General features: G+C 45.0%; 17 non-coding genes across 17 annotated transcripts; all 17 read right to left on the bottom strand.

The window, feature by feature from the left end:
- Positions 1-204: 204 nt before the first annotated feature.
- TRNAV-UAC (transfer RNA valine (anticodon UAC)) lies at positions 205-277 on the bottom strand. The gene has a single exon. It is a non-coding gene; the product is annotated as a tRNA-Val (tRNA).
- Positions 278-1,092: 815 nt separating this feature from the next.
- Positions 1,093-1,165, bottom strand: TRNAV-UAC (transfer RNA valine (anticodon UAC)). The gene has a single exon. It is a non-coding gene; the product is annotated as a tRNA-Val (tRNA).
- An 815-nt stretch (positions 1,166-1,980) lies between these two features.
- On the bottom strand, positions 1,981-2,053 carry TRNAV-UAC (transfer RNA valine (anticodon UAC)). The gene has a single exon. It is a non-coding gene; the product is annotated as a tRNA-Val (tRNA).
- An 815-nt stretch (positions 2,054-2,868) lies between these two features.
- TRNAV-UAC (transfer RNA valine (anticodon UAC)) lies at positions 2,869-2,941 on the bottom strand. Its single transcript has one exon. It is a non-coding gene; the product is annotated as a tRNA-Val (tRNA).
- Positions 2,942-3,756: 815 nt separating this feature from the next.
- Positions 3,757-3,829, bottom strand: TRNAV-UAC (transfer RNA valine (anticodon UAC)). The gene has a single exon. It is a non-coding gene; the product is annotated as a tRNA-Val (tRNA).
- Positions 3,830-4,644: 815 nt separating this feature from the next.
- Positions 4,645-4,717, bottom strand: TRNAV-UAC (transfer RNA valine (anticodon UAC)). Its single transcript has one exon. It is a non-coding gene; the product is annotated as a tRNA-Val (tRNA).
- Positions 4,718-5,532: 815 nt separating this feature from the next.
- On the bottom strand, positions 5,533-5,605 carry TRNAV-UAC (transfer RNA valine (anticodon UAC)). Its single transcript has one exon. It is a non-coding gene; the product is annotated as a tRNA-Val (tRNA).
- A 1,703-nt stretch (positions 5,606-7,308) lies between these two features.
- Positions 7,309-7,381, bottom strand: TRNAV-UAC (transfer RNA valine (anticodon UAC)). The gene has a single exon. It is a non-coding gene; the product is annotated as a tRNA-Val (tRNA).
- Positions 7,382-8,196: 815 nt separating this feature from the next.
- Positions 8,197-8,269, bottom strand: TRNAV-UAC (transfer RNA valine (anticodon UAC)). The gene has a single exon. It is a non-coding gene; the product is annotated as a tRNA-Val (tRNA).
- An 815-nt stretch (positions 8,270-9,084) lies between these two features.
- Positions 9,085-9,157, bottom strand: TRNAV-UAC (transfer RNA valine (anticodon UAC)). Its single transcript has one exon. It is a non-coding gene; the product is annotated as a tRNA-Val (tRNA).
- Positions 9,158-9,972: 815 nt separating this feature from the next.
- On the bottom strand, positions 9,973-10,045 carry TRNAV-UAC (transfer RNA valine (anticodon UAC)). The gene has a single exon. It is a non-coding gene; the product is annotated as a tRNA-Val (tRNA).
- An 815-nt stretch (positions 10,046-10,860) lies between these two features.
- TRNAV-UAC (transfer RNA valine (anticodon UAC)) lies at positions 10,861-10,933 on the bottom strand. Its single transcript has one exon. It is a non-coding gene; the product is annotated as a tRNA-Val (tRNA).
- Positions 10,934-11,748: 815 nt separating this feature from the next.
- On the bottom strand, positions 11,749-11,821 carry TRNAV-UAC (transfer RNA valine (anticodon UAC)). Its single transcript has one exon. It is a non-coding gene; the product is annotated as a tRNA-Val (tRNA).
- An 815-nt stretch (positions 11,822-12,636) lies between these two features.
- Positions 12,637-12,709, bottom strand: TRNAV-UAC (transfer RNA valine (anticodon UAC)). Its single transcript has one exon. It is a non-coding gene; the product is annotated as a tRNA-Val (tRNA).
- Positions 12,710-13,524: 815 nt separating this feature from the next.
- On the bottom strand, positions 13,525-13,597 carry TRNAV-UAC (transfer RNA valine (anticodon UAC)). The gene has a single exon. It is a non-coding gene; the product is annotated as a tRNA-Val (tRNA).
- An 816-nt stretch (positions 13,598-14,413) lies between these two features.
- On the bottom strand, positions 14,414-14,486 carry TRNAV-UAC (transfer RNA valine (anticodon UAC)). Its single transcript has one exon. It is a non-coding gene; the product is annotated as a tRNA-Val (tRNA).
- Positions 14,487-15,301: 815 nt separating this feature from the next.
- Positions 15,302-15,374, bottom strand: TRNAV-UAC (transfer RNA valine (anticodon UAC)). The gene has a single exon. It is a non-coding gene; the product is annotated as a tRNA-Val (tRNA).
- Positions 15,375-15,889: the final 515 nt, after the last annotated feature.

The raw sequence follows: 15,889 nt of genomic DNA on the forward strand, positions 1-15,889 counted from the left end.
GGAGGAATTTCAGGCCAAAGATACATTTTTCGGGGTACTGCTTAGGAACAATTCAAATGTGTAAATGTTTCCTACGCTATAGCAAATGTTGACTTTTTGAGTTCCGTTCCACTTTGAAGGCTCTATTGCTTTGCATTGCGTTGTATGAGGTACGATCCAAGCACTGACTTTCAGAAAGTCAATAACTGATCTCATATTTCAAAATGGTTCCACTGGGGGTTGAACCCAGGACCTTCTGCGTGTAAAGCATATGTGATAACCGCTACACTATGGAACCTGTAAGAAGTTGTCGAAATTGTCATTTTTCAGAAAGGGAAGGGTTAAACACCAAAGAATCCTTGCATCCTATAATTCAACCTGAGATCCTTTGGCATTTCTTTGGTTTCAGGACACTTTCAAGGGTGTATCAAGACTGATGTTTCTGGCCACTCTTTGCATAAGGGCCATGACCGGGTACCAGCCCTTAGCAAAGAGCTCCAGGGTTGCTACGGTTCCTGTATAAAAGCTATACTCTGGAAGCCATTCCTCAAGATATGGAAGGGAGAGGGTAAAGGACTAGTTGCCAGATGTGCCTGTTGCCTCCCTGCAGCTGATCTTCTCCCCATTACTGACTTACCATGTCTTGTTTTATACCGTGTCTCTGTGTGGAGGTGGCCACCTCATTAGAGGCAGGGCTTTGCTTCCTCATGTCTGAAAGCCGCCAGCAAGGAGAAGAGTGAGCACCACAGTAGTGACAGCCCCATATTTCACTCCAATTCCCCTGAGAATAGAAGTCAGAGTTTTCAATGCCTTAGATCTCACACTACAAACACACAGCTACTGTATGCGGCTGCTGCCACAGAAGTGCTTGGGCACACTTGCATACCAGAAAGTACCAAGCTATTTTCAGGAGGAATTTCAGGCCAAAGATACATTTTTCAGGGTACTGCTTAGGAACAATTCACATGTGTAAATGTTTCCTACACTATAGCAAATGTTGACTTTTTGAGTTCCGTTCCACTTTGAAGGCTCTATTGCTTTGCATTGCGTTGTATGAGGCACGATCCAAGCACTGACTTTCAGAAAGTCAATAACTGATCTCATATTTCAAAATGGTTCCACTGGGGGTTGAACCCAGGACCTTCTGCGTGTAAAGCAGACGTGATAAATGCTACACTATGGAACCTGTAAGAAGTTGACCAAATTGTCATTTTTCAGAAAGGGAAGGGTTAAACACCAAAGAATCCTTGCATCCTATAATTCATCCTGAGATCCTTTGGCATTTCTTTGGTTTTAGGACACTTTCAAGGGTGTTGCAAGACTGATGTTTCTGGCCACTCTTTGCATAAGGGCCATGACCTGGTACCAGCCCTTAGCAAAGAGCTCCAGGGTCACTACGGTTCCCGTATAAAAGCTATACTCTGGAAGCCATTCCTCAAGAAATGGAAGGGAGAGGGTAAAGGACTAGTTGCCAGACGTGCCTGTTGCCTCCCTGCAGCTGATCTTCTCCCCATTACTGACTTACCATGTCTTGTTTTATACTGTGTCTCTGTGTGGAGGTGGCCACCTCATTAGAGGCAGGGCTTTGCTTCCTCATGTCTGAAAGCCGCCAGCAAGGAGAAGAGTGTGCACCACAGTAGTGACAGCCCCATATTTCACTCCAATTCCCCTGAGACTAGAAGTCAGAGTTTTCAATGCCTTAGATCTCACACTACAAACACACAGCTACTGTATGCGGCTGCTGCCACAGAAGTGCTTGGGCACACTTGCATACCAGAAAGTACCAAGCTATTTTGAGGAGGAATTTCAGGCCAAAGATACATTTTTCAGGGTACTGCTTAGGAACAATTCACATGTGTAAATGTTTCCTACACTATAGCAAATGTTAACTTTTTGAGTTCCGTTCCACTTTGAAGGCTCTATTGCTTTGCATTGCATTGTATGAGGCACGATCCAAGCACTGACTTTCAGAAAGTCAATAACTGATCTCATATTTCAAAATGGTTCCACTGGGGGTTGAACCCAGGACCTTCTGCGTGTAAAGCAGACATGATAACCGCTACACTAAGGAACCTGTAAGAAGCTGCCCAAATTGTCATTTTTCAGAAAGGGAAGGGTTAAACACCAAAGAATCCTTGCATCCTATAATTCAACCTGAGATCCTTTGGCATTTCTTTGGTTTTAGGACACTTTCAAGGGTGTATCAAGACTGATGTTTCTGGCCACTCTTTGCATAAGGGCCATGACCGGGTACCAGCCCTTAGCAAAGAGCTCCAGGTTTGCTACGGTTCCTGTATAAAAGCTATACTCTGGAAGCCATTCCTCAAGAAATGGAAGGGAGAGGGTAAAGGACTAGTTGCCAGATGTGCCTGTTGCCTCCCTGCAGCTGATCTTCTCCTCATTACTGACTTACCATGTCTTGTTTTATACTGTGTCTCTGTGTGGAGGTGGCCACCTCATTAGAGGCAGGGCTTTGCTTCCTCATGTCTGAAAGCCGCCAGCAAGGAGAAGAGTGAGCACCACAGTAGTGACAGCCCCATATTTCACTCCAATTCCCCTGAGACTAGAAGTCAGAGTTTTCAATGCCTTAGATCTCACACTACAAACACACAGCTACTGTATGCGGCTGCTGCCACAGAAGTCCTTGGGCACACTTGCATACCAGAAAGTACCAAGCTATTTTGAGGAGGAATTTCAGGCCAAAGATACATTTTTCAGGGTACTGCTTAGGAACAATTCACATGTGTAAATGTTTCCTACGCTATAGCAAATGTTGACTTTTTGAGTTCCGTTCCACTTTGAAGGCTCTATTGCTTTGCATTGCATTGTATGAGGCACGATCCAAGCACTGACTTTCAGAAAGTCAATAACTGATCTCATATTTCAAAATGGTTCCACTGGGGGTTGAACCCAGGACCTTCTGCGTGTAAAGCAGACATGATAACCGCTACACTATGGAACCTGTAAGAAGTTGCCCAAATTGTCATTTTTCAGAAAGGGAAGGGTTAAACACCAAAGAATCCTTGCATCCTATAATTCAACCTGAGATCCTTTGGCATTTCTTTGGTTTTAGGACACTTTCAAGGGTGTATCAAGACTGATGTTTCTGGCCACTCTTTGCATAAGGGCCATGACCGGGTACCAGCCCTTAGCAAAGAGCTCCAGGGTCGCTACGGTTCCCGTATAAAAGCTATACTCTGGAAGCCATTCCTCAAGAAATGGAAGGGAGAGGGTAAAGGACTAGTTGCCAGATGTGCCTGTTGCCTCCCTGCAGCTGATCTTCTCCCCATTACTGACTTACCAAGTCTTGTTTTACACTGTGTCTCTGTGTGGAGGTGGCCACCTCATTAGAGGCAGGGCTTTGCTTCCTCATGTCTGAAAGCCGCCAACAAGGAGAAGAGTGAGCACCACAGTAGTGACAGCCCCATATTTCACTCCAATTCCCTTGAGACTAGAAGTCAGAGTTTTCAATGCCTTAGATCTCACACTACAAACACACATCTACTGTATGCGGCTGCTGCCACAGAAGTGCTTGGGCACACTTGCATACCAGAAAGTACCAAGCTATTTTGAGGAGGAATTTCAGGCCAAAGATACATTTTTCAGGGTACTGCTTAGGAACAATTCACATGTGTAAATGTTTCCTACGCTATAGCAAATGTTGACTTTTTGAGTTCCGTTCCACTTTGAAGGCTCTATTGCTTTGCATTGCGTTGTATGAGGCACGATCCAAGCACTGACTTTCAGAAAGTCAATAACTGATCTCATATTTCAAAATGGTTCCACTGGGGGTTGAACCCAGGACCTTTTGCGTGTAAAGCAGATGTGATAACCGCTACACTATGCAACCTGTAAGAAGTTGACCAAATTGTCATTTTTCAGAAAGGGAAGGGTTAAACACCAAAGAATCCTTGCATCCTATAATTCAACCTGAGATCCTTTGGCATTTCTTTGGTTTTAGGACACTTTCAAGGGTGTATCAAGACTGATGTTTCTGGCCACTCTTTGCATAAGGGCCATGACCGGGTACCAGCCCTTAGCAAAGAGCTCCAGGGTCGCTACGGTTCCCGTATAAAAGCTATACTCTGGAAGCCATTCCTCAAGAAATGGAAGGGAGAGGGTAAAGGACTAGTTGCCAGATGTGCCTGTTGCCTCCCTGCAGCTGATCTTGTCCCCATTACTGACTTACCAAGTCTTGTTTTATACTGTGTCTCTGTGTGGAGGTGGCCACCTCATTAGAGGCAGGGCTTTGCTTCCTCATGTCTGAAAGCCGCCAACAAGGAGAAGAGTGAGCACCACAGTAGTGACAGCCCCATATTTCACTCCAATTCCCTTGAGACTAGAAGTCAGAGTTTTCAATGCCTTAGATCTCACACTACAAACACACATCTACTTTATGCGGCTGCTGCCACAGAAGTGCTTGGGCACACTTGCATACCAGAAAGTACCAAGCTATTTTGAGGAGGAATTTCAGGCCAAAGATACATTTTTCAGGGTACTGCTTAGGAACAATTCACATGTGTAAATGTTTCCTACGCTATAGCAAATGTTGACTTTTTGAGTTCCGTTCCACTTTGAAGGCTCTATTGCTTTGCATTGCATTGTATGAGGCACGATCCAAGCACTGACTTTCAGAAAGTCAATAACTGATCTCATATTTCAAAATGGTTCCACTGGGGGTTGAACCCAGGACCTTCTGCGTGTAAAGCAGACATGATAACCGCTACACTATGGAACCTGTAAGAAGTTGCCCAAATTGTCATTTTTCAGAAAGGGAAGGGTTAAACACCAAAGAATCCTTGCATCCTATAATTCAACCTGAGATCCTTTGGCATTTCTTTGGTTTTAGGACACTTTCAAGGGTGTATCAAGACTGATGTTTCTGGCCACTCTTTGCATAAGGGCCATGACCGGGTACCAGCCCTTAGCAAAGAGCTCCAGGGTCGCTACGGTTCCTGTATAAAAGCTATACTCTGGAAGCCATTCCTCAAGAAATGGAAGGGAGAGGGTAAAGGACTAGTTGCCAGATGTGCCTGTTGCCTCCCTGCAGCTGATCTTCTCCTCATTACTGACTTACCATGTCTTGTTTTATACTGTGTCTCTGTGTGGAGGTGGCCACCTCATTAGAGGCAGGGCTTTGCTTCCTCATGTCTGAAAGCCGCCAACAAGGAGAAGAGTGAGCACCACAGTAGTGACAGCCCCATATTTCACTCCAATTCCCTTGAGACTAGAAGTCAGAGTTTTCAATGCCTTAGATCTCACACTACAAACACACATCTACTGTATGCGGCTGCTGCCACAGAAGTGCTTGGGCACACTTGCATACCAGAAAGTACCAAGCTATTTTGAGGAGGAATTTCAGGCCAAAGATACATTTTTCAGGGTACTGCTTAGGAACAATTCACATGTGTAAATGTTTCCTACGCTATAGCAAATGTTGACTTTTTGAGTTCCGTTCCACTTTGAAGGCTCTATTGCTTTGCATTGCGTTGTATGAGGCACGATCCAAGCACTGACTTTCAGAAAGTCAATAACTGATCTCATATTTCAAAATGGTTCCACTGGGGGTTGAACCCAGGACCTTTTGCGTGTAAAGCAGATGTGATAACCGCTACACTATGCAACCTGTAAGAAGTTGACCAAATTGTCATTTTTCAGAAAGGGAAGGGTTAAACACCAAAGAATCCTTGCATCCTATAATTCAACCTGAGATCCTTTGGCATTTCTTTGGTTTTAGGACACTTTCAAGGGTGTATCAAGACTGATGTTTCTGGCCACTCTTTGCATAAGGGCCATGACCGGGTACCAGCCCTTAGCAAAGAGCTCCAGGGTCGCTACGGTTCCCGTATAAAAGCTATACTCTGGAAGCCATTCCTCAAGAAATGGAAGGGAGAGGGTAAAGGACTAGTTGCCAGATGTGCCTGTTGCCTCCCTGCAGCTGATCTTGTCCCCATTACTGACTTACCAAGTCTTGTTTTATACTGTGTCTCTGTGTGGAGGTGGCCACCTCATTAGAGGCAGGGCTTTGCTTCCTCATGTCTGAAAGCCGCCAACAAGGAGAAGAGTGAGCACCACAGTAAAGACAGCCCCATATTTCACTCCAATTCCCTTGAGACTAGAAGTCAGAGTTTTCAATGCCTTAGATCTCACACTACAAACACACATCTACTTTATGCGGCTGCTGCCACAGAAGTGCTTGGGCACACTTGCATACCAGAAAGTACCAAGCTATTTTGAGGAGGAATTTCAGGCCAAAGATACATTTTTCAGGGTACTGCTTAGGAACAATTCACATGTGTAAATGTTTCCTACGCTATAGCAAATGTTGACTTTTTGAGTTCCGTTCCACTTTGAAGGCTCTATTGCTTTGCATTGCGTTGTATGAGGCACGATCCAAGCACTGACTTTCAGAAAGTCAATAACTGATCTCATATTTCAAAATGGTTCCACTGGGGGTTGAACCCAGGACCATTTACCTGTAAAGCAGATGTGATAACCGCTACACTATGGATCCTGTAAGAAGTTGACCAAATTGTCATTTTTCAGAAAGGGAAGGGTTAAACACCAAAGAATCCTTGCATCCTATAATTCAACCTGAGATCCTTTGGCATTTCTTTGGTTTTAGGACACTTTCAAGGGTGTATCAAGACTGATGTTTCTGGCCACTCTTTGCATAAGGGCCATGACCGGGTACCAGCCCTTAGCAAAGAGCTCCAGGGTTGCTACGGTTCCTGTATAAAAGCTATACTCTGGAAGCCATTCCTCAAGAAATGGAAGGGAGAGGGTAAAGGACTAGTTGCCAGATGTGCCTGTTGCCTCCCTGCAGCTGATCTTCTCCCCATTACTGACTTACCATGTCTTGTTTTATACCGTGTCTCTGTGTGGAGGTGGCCACCTCATTAGAGGCAGGGCTTTGCTTCCTCATGTCTGAAAGCCGCCAGCAATTAGAAGAGTGAGCACCACAGTAGTGAAGGCCCCATATTTCACTCCAATTCCCCTGAGACTAGAAGTCAGAGTTTTCAATGCCTTAGATCTCACACTACAAACACACAGCTACTGTATGCGGCTGCTGCCACAGAAGTGCTTGGGCACACTTGCATACCAGAAAGTACCAAGCTATTTTGAGGAGGAATTTCAGGCCAAAGATACATTTTTCAGGGTACTGCTTAGGAACAATTCACATGTGTAAATGTTTCCTACGCTATAGCAAATGTTGACTTTTTGAGTTCCGTTCCACTTTGAAGGCTCTATTGCTTTGCATTGCATTGTATGAGGCCTGATCCAAGCACTGACTTTCAGAAAGTCAATAACTGATCTCATATTTCAAAATGGTTCCACTGGGGGTTGAACACAGGACCTTCTGCATGTAAAGCAGACATGATAACCGCTACACTATGGAACCTGTAAGAAGTTGCCCAAATTGTCATTTTTCAGAAAGGGAAGGGTTAAACACCAAAGAATCCTTGCATCCTATAATTCAACCTGAGATCCTTTGGCATTTCTTTGGTTTTAGGACACTTTCAAGGGTGTATCAAGACTGATGTTTCTGGCCACTCTTTGCATAAGGGCCATGACCGGGTACCAGCCCTTAGCAAAGAGCTCCAGGGTCGCTACGGTTCCCGTATAAAAGCTATACTCTGGAAGCCATACCTCAAGAAATGGAAGGGAGAGGGTAAAGGACTAGTTGCCAGATGTGCCTGTTGCCTCCCTGCAGCTGATCTTCTCCCCATTACTGACTTACCAAGTCTTGTTTTATACTGTGTCTCTGTGTGGAGGTGGCCACCTCATTAGAGGCAGGGCTTTGCTTCCTCATGTCTGAAAGCCGCCAACAAGGAGAAGAGTGAGCACCACAGTAGTGACAGCCCCATATTTCACTCCAATTCCCTTGAGACTAGAAGTCAGAGTTTTCAATGCCTTAGATCTCACACTACAAACACACATCTACTGTATGCGGCTGCTGCCACAGAAGTGCTTGGGCACACTTGCATACCAGAAAGTACCAAGCTATTTTGAGGAGGAATTTCAGGCCAAAGATACATTTTTCAGGGTACTGCTTAGGAACAATTCACATGTGTAAATGTTTCCTACGCTATAGCAAATGTTGACTTTTTGAGTTCCGTTCCACTTTGAAGGCTCTATTGCTTTGCATTGCGTTGTATGAGGCACGATCCAAGCACTGACTTTCAGAAAGTCAATAACTGATCTCATATTTCAAAATGGTTCCACTGGGGGTTGAACCCAGGACCTTTTGCGTGTAAAGCAGATGTGATAACCGCTACACTATGCAACCTGTAAGAAGTTGACCAAATTGTCATTTTTCAGAAAGGGAAGGGTTAAACACCAAAGAATCCTTGCATCCTATAATTCAACCTGAGATCCTTTGGCATTTCTTTGGTTTTAGGACACTTTCAAGGGTGTATCAAGACTGATGTTTCTGGCCACTCTTTGCATAAGGGCCATGACCGGGTACCAGCCCTTAGCAAAGAGCTCCAGGGTCGCTACGGTTCCCGTATAAAAGCTATACTCTGGAAGCCATTCCTCACGAAATGGAAGGGAGAGGGTAAAGGACTAGTTGCCAGATGTGCCTGTTGCCTCCCTGCAGCTGATCTTGTCCCCATTACTGACTTACCAAGTCTTGTTTTATACTGTGTCTCTGTGTGGAGGTGGCCACCTCATTAGAGGCAGGGCTTTGCTTCCTCATGTCTGAAAGCCGCCAACAAGGAGAAGAGTGAGCACCACAGTAGTGACAGCCCTATGTTTCACTCCAATTCCCTTGAGACTAGAAGCCAGAGTTTTCAATGCCTTAGATCTCACACTACAAACACACATCTACTGTATGCGGCTGCTGCCACAGAAGTGCTTGGGCACGCTTGCATACCAGAAAGTACCAAGCTATTTTGAGGAGGAATTTCAGGCCAAAGATACATTTTTCAGGGTACTGCTTAGGAACAATTCACATGTGTAAATGTTTCCTACGCTATAGCAAATGTTGACTTTTTGAGTTCCGTTCCACTTTGAAGGCTCTATTGCTTTGCATTGCGTTGTATGAGGCAAACTCCAAGCACTGACTTTCAGAAAGTCAATAACTGATCTCATATTTCAAAATGGTTCCACTGGGGGTTGAACCCAGAACCTTTTGCGTGTAAAGCAGATGTGATAACCGCTACACTATGGAACCTGTAAGAAGATGACCAAATTGTCATTTTTCAGAAAGGGAAGGGTTAAACACCAAAGAATCCTTCCATCCTATAATTCAACCTGAGATCCTTTGGCATTTCTTTGGTTTTAGGACACTTTCAAGGGTGTATCAAGACTGATGTTTCTGGCCACTCTTTGCATAAGGGCCATGACCGGGTACCAGCCCTTAGCAAAGAGCTCCAGGGTTGCTACGGTTCCTTTATAAAAGCTATACCCTGGAAGCCATTCCTCAAGAAATGGAAGGGAGAGGGTAAAGGACTAGTTGCCAGATGTGCCTGTTGCCTCCCTGCAGCTGATCTTCTCCCCATTACTGACTTACCATGTCTTGTTTTATACCGTGTCTCTGTGTGGAGGTGGCCACCTCATTAGAGGCAGGGCTTTGCTTCCTCATGTCTGAAAGCCGCCAGCAAGGAGAAGAGTGAGCACCACAGTAGTGACAGCCCCATATTTCACTCCAATTCCCCTGAGACTAGAAGTCAGAGTTTTCAATGCCTTAGATCTCACACTACAAACACACAGCTACTGTATGCGGCTGCTGCCACAGAAGTGCTTGGGCACACTTGCATACCAGAAAGTACCAAGCTATTTTGAGGAGGAATTTCAGGCCAAAGAGACATTTTTCAGGGTACTGCTTAGGAACAATTCACATGTGTAAATGTTTCCTACACTATAGCAAATGTTGACTTTTTGAGTTCCGTTCCACTTTGAAGGCTCTATTGCTTTGCATTGCGTTGTATGAGGCACGATCCAAATACTGACTTTCAGAAAGTCAATAACTGATCTCATATTTCAAAATGGTTCCACTGGGGGTTGAACCCAGGACCTTCTGCGTGTAAAGCAGACGTGATAACTGCTACACTATGGAACCTGTAAGAAGTTGACCAAATTGTCATTTTTCAGAAAGGGAAGGGTTAAACACCAAAGAATCCTTGCATCCTATAATTCATCCTGAGATCCTTTGGCATTTCTTTGGTTTTAGGACACTTTCAAGGGTGTATCAAGACTGATGTTTCTGGCCACTCTTTGCATAAGGGCCATGACCTGGTACCAGCCCTTAGCAAAGAGCTCCAGGGTCACTACGGTTCCCGTATAAAAGCTATACTCTGGAAGCCATTCCTCAAGAAATGGAAGGGAGAGGGTAAAGGACTAGTTGCCAGACGTGCCTGTTGCCTCCCTGCAGCTGATCTTCTCCCCATTACTGACTTACCATGTCTTGTTTTATACTGTGTCTCTGTGTGGAGGTGGCCACCTCATTAGAGGCAGGGCTTTGCTTCCTCATGTCTGAAAGCCGCCAGCAAGGAGAAGAGTGTGCACCACAGTAGTGACAGCCCCATATTTCACTCCAATTCCCCTGAGACTAGAAGTCAGAGTTTTCAATGCCTTAGATCTCACACTACAAACACACAGCTACTGTATGCGGCTGCTGCCACAGAAGTCCTTGGGCACACTTGCATACCAGAAAGTACCAAGCTATTTTGAGGAGGAATTTCAGGCCAAAGATACATTTTTCAGGGTACTGCTTAGGAACAATTCACATGTGTAAATGTTTCATACGCTATAGCAAATGTTGACTTTTTGAGTTCCGTTCCACTTTGAAGGCTCTATTGCTTTGCATTGCATTGTATGAGGCACGATCCAAGCACTGACTTTCAGAAAGTCAATAACTGATCTCATATTTCAAAATGGTTCCACTGGGGGTTGAACCCAGGACCTTCTGCGTGTAAAGCAGACATGATAACCGCTACACTAAGGAACCTGTAAGAAGTTGCCCAAATTGTCATTTTTCAGAAAGGGAAGGGTTAAACACCAAAGAATCCTTGCATCCTATAATTCAACCTGAGATCCTTTGGCATTTCTTTGGTTTTAGGACACTTTCAAGGGTGTATCAAGACTGATGTTTCTGGCCACTCTTTGCATAAGGGCCATGACCGGGTACCAGCCCTTAGCAAAGAGCTCCAGGTTTGCTACGGTTCCTGTATAAAAGCTATACTCTGGAAGCCATTCCTCAAGAAATGGAAGGGAGAGGGTAAAGGACTAGTTGCCAGATGTGCCTGTTGCCTCCCTGCAGCTGATCTTCTCCCCATTACTGACTTACCATGTCTTGTTTTATACCGTGTCTCTGTGTGGAGGTGGCCACCTCATTAAAGGCAGGGCTTTGCTTCCTCATGTCTGAAAGCCGCCAGCAAGGAGAAGAGTGAGCACCACAGTAGTGACAGCCCCATATTTCACTCCAATTCCCCTGAGACTAGAAGTCAGAGTTTTCAATGCCTTAGATCTCACACTACAAACACACAGCTACTGTATGCGGCTGCTGCCACAGAAGTGCTTGGGCACACTTGCATACCAGAAAGTACCAAGCTATTTTGAGGAGGAATTTCAGGCCAAAGATACATTTTTCAGGGTACTGCTTAGGAACAATTCACATGTGTAAATGTTTCCTACGCTATAGCAAATGTTGACTTTTTGAGTTCCGTTCCACTTTGAAGGCTCTATTGCTTTGCATTGCGTTGTATGAGGCACGATCCAAGCACTGACTTTCAGAAAGTCAATAACTGATTTCATATTTCAAAATGGTTCCACTGGGGGTTGAACCCAGAACCTTTTGCGTGTAAAGCAGATGTGATAACCGCTACACTATGGAACCTGTAAGAAGTTGACCAAATTGTCATTTTTCAGAAAGGGAAGGGTTAAACACCAAAGAATCCTTGCATCCTATAATTCAACCTGAGATCCTTTGGCATTTCTTTGGTTTTAGGACACTTTCAAGGGTGTATCAAGACTGATGTTTCTGGCCACTCTTTGCATAAGGGCCATGACCTGGTACCAGCCCTTGGCAAAGAGCTCCAGGGTCAATACGGTTCCCGTATAAAAGCTATACTCTGGAAGCCGTTCCTCAAGAAATGGAAGGGAGAGGGTAAAGGACTAGTTGCCAGACGTGCCTGTTGCCTCCCTGCAGCTGATCTTCTCCCCATTACTGACTTACCAAGTCTTGTTTTATACCGTGTCGCTGTGTGGAGGTGGCCACCTCATTAGAGGCAGGGCTTTGCTTCCTCATGTCTGAAAGCCGCCAGCAAGGAGAAGAGTGAGCACCACAGTAGTGACAGCCCCATATTTCACTCCAATTCCCCTGAGACTAGAAGTCAGAGTTTTCAATGCCTTAGATCTCACACTACAAACACACAGCTACTGTATGCGGCTGCTGCCACAGAAGTGCTTGTTCACACTTGCATACCAGAAAGTACCAAGCTATTTTGAGGAGGAATTTCAGGCCAAAGATACATTTTTCAGGGTACTGCTTAGGAACAATTCACATGTGTAAATGTTTCCTACGCTATAGCAAATGTTGACTTTTTGAGTTCCGTTCCACTTTGAAGGCTCTATTGCTTTGCATTGCGTTGTATGAGGCACGATCCAAGCACTGACTTTCAGAAAGTCAATAACTGATCTCATATTTCAAAATGGTTCCACTGGGGGTCGAACCCAGGACCTTCTGCGTGTAAAGCAGACGTGATAACCGCTACACTATGGAACCTGTAAGAAGTTGCCCAAATTGTCATTTTTCAGAAAGGGAAGGGTTAAACACCAAAGAATCCTTGCATCCTATAATTCATCCTGAGATCCTTTGGCATTTCTTTGGTTTTAGGACACTTTCAAGGGTGTAGCAAGACTGATGTTTCTGGCCACTCTTTGCATAAGGGCCATGACCTGGTACCAGCCCTTAGCAAAGAGCTCCAGGGTCACTACGGTTCCCGTATAAAAGCTATACTCTGGAAGCCATTCCTCAAGAAATGGAAGGGAGAGGGTAAAGGACTAGTTGCCAGACGTGCCTGTTGCCTCCCTGCAGCTGATCTTCTCCCCATTACTGACTTACCATATCTTGTTTTATACCGTGTCTCTGTGTGGAGGTGGCCACCTCATTAGAGGCAGGGCTTTGCTTCCTCATGTCTGAAAGCCGCCAGCAAGGAGAAGAGTGAGAACCACAGAAGTGACAGCCCAATATTTCACTCCAATTCCCCTGAGACTAGAAGTCAGAGTTTTCAATGCCTTAGATCTCACACTACAAACACACAGCTACTGTATGCGGCTGCTGCCACAGAAGTGCTTGGGCACACTTGCATACCAGAAAGTACCAAGCTATTTTGAGGAGGAATTTCAGGCCAAAGAGACATTTTTCAGGGTACTGCTTAGGAACAATTCAAATGTGTAAATGTTTCCTACGCTATAGCAAATGTTGACTTTTTGAGTTCCGTTCCACTTTGAAGGCTCTATTGCTTTGCATTGCGTTGTATGAGGCACGATCCAAGCACTGACTTTCAGAAAGTCAATAACTGATCTCATATTTCAAAATGGTTCCACTGGGGGTTGAACCCAGGACCTTCTGCGTGTAAAGCAGACGTGATAACTGCTACACTATGGAACCTGTAAGAAGTTGCCCAAATTGTCATTTTTCAGAAAGGGAAGGGTTAAACACCAAAGAATCCTTGCATCCTATAATTCATCCTGAGATCCTTTGGCATTTTTTTTGGTTTTAGGACACTTTCAAGGGTGTAGCAAGACTGATGTTTCTGGCCACTCTTTGCATAAGGGCCATGACCTGGTACCAGCCCTTAGCAAAGAGCTCCAGGGTCACTACGGTTCCCGTATAAAAGCTATACTCTGGAAGCCATTCCTCAAGAAATGGAAGGGAGAGGGTAAAGGACTAGTTGCCAGACGTGCCTGTTGCCTCCCTGCAGCTGATCTTCTCCCCATTACTGACTTACCATGTCTTGTTTTATACTGTGTATCTGTGTGGAGGTGGCCACCTCATTAGAGGCAGGGCTTTGCTTCCTCATGTCTGAAAGCCGCCAGCAAGGAGAAGAGTGAGAACCACAGAAGTGACAGCCCAATATTTCACTCCAATTCCCCTGAGACTAGAAGTCAGAGTTTTCAATGCCTTAGATCTCACACTACAAACACACAGCTACTGTATGCGGCTGCTGCCACAGAAGTGCTTGGGCACACTTGCATACCAGAAAGTACCAAGCTATTTTGAGGAGGAATTTCAGGCCAAAGATACATTTTTCAGGGTACTGCTTAGGAACAATTCAAATGTGTAAATGTTTCCTACGCTATAGCAAATGTTGACTTTTTGAGTTCCGTTCCACTTTGAAGGCTCTATTGCTTTGCATTGCGTTGTATGAGGCACGATCCAAGCACTGACTTTCAGAAAGTCAATAACTGATCTCATATTTCAAAATGGTTCCACTGGGGGTTGAACCCAGGACCTTCTGCGTGTAAAGCAGACGTGATAACCGCTACACTATGGAACCTGTAAGAAGTTGCCTAAATTGTCATTTTTCAGAAAGGGAAGGGTTAAACACCAAAGAATCCTTGCATCCTATAATTCATCCTGAGATCCTTTGGCATTTCTTTGGTTTTAGGACACTTTCAAGGGTGTAGCAAGACTGATGTTTCTGGCCACTCTTTGCATAAGGGCCATGACCTGGTACCAGCCCTTAGCAAAGAGCTCCAGGGTCACTACGGTTCCCGTATAAAAGCTATACTCTGGAAGCCATTCCTCAAGAAATGGAAGGGAGAGGGTAAAGGACTAGTTGCCAGACGTGCCTGTTGCCTCCCTGCAGCTGATCTTCTCCCCATTACTGACTTACCATGTCTTGTTTTATACTGTGTATCTGTGTGGAGGTGGCCACCTCATTAGAGGCAGGGCTTTGCTTCCTCATGTCTGAAAGCCGCCAGCAAGGAGAAGAGTGAGAACCACAGAAGTGACAGCCCAATATTTCACTCCAATTCCCCTGAGACTAGAAGTCAGAGTTTTCAATGCCTTAGATCTCACACTACAAACACACAGCTACTGTATGCGGCTGCTGCCACAGAAGTGCTTGGGCACACTTGCATACCAGAAAGTACCAAGCTATTTTGAGGAGGAATTTCAGGCCAAAGATACATTTTTCAGGGTACTGCTTAGGAACAATTCAAATGTGTAAATGTTTCCTACGCTATAGCAAATGTTGACTTTTTGAGTTCCGTTCCACTTTGAAGGCTCTATTGCTTTGCATTGCGTTGTATGAGGCACGATCCAAGCACTGACTTTCAGAAAGTCAATAACTGATCTCATATTTCAAAATGGTTCCACTGGGGGTTGAACCCAGGACCTTCTGCGTGTAAAGCAGACGTGATAACCGCTACACTATGGAACCTGTAAGAAGTTGCCTAAATTGTCATTTTTCAGAAAGGGAAGGGTTAAACACCAAAGAATCCTTGCATCCTATAATTCATCCTGAGATCCTTTGGCATTTCTTTGGTTTTAGGACACTTTCAAGGGTGTAGCAAGACTGATGTTTCTGGCCACTCTTTGCATAAGGGCCATGACCTGGTACCAGCCCTTAGCAAAGAGCTCCAGGGTCACTACGGTTCCCGTATAAAAGCTATACTCTGGAAGCCATTCCTCAAGAAATGGAAGGGAGAGGGTAAAGGACTAGTTGCCAGACGTGCCTGTTGCCTCCCTGCAGCTGATCTTCTCCCCATTACTGACTTACCATATCTTGTTTTATACTGTGTCTCTGTGTGGTGGTGGCCACCTCATTAGAGGCAGGGCTTTGCTTCCTCATGTCTGAAAGCCGCCAGCAAGGAGAAGAGTGAGAACCACAGAAGTGACAGCCCAATATTTCACTCCAATTCCCCTGAGACTAGAAGTCAGAGTTTTCAATGCCTT

This window comes from Lithobates pipiens, unplaced genomic scaffold (assembly GCF_037356315.1).
Source record: "Lithobates pipiens isolate NorthernLeopardFrog02 unplaced genomic scaffold, aLitPip1_a1.2 Scaffold_8, whole genome shotgun sequence".
NCBI lineage: Eukaryota > Metazoa > Chordata > Amphibia > Anura > Ranidae > Lithobates > Lithobates pipiens.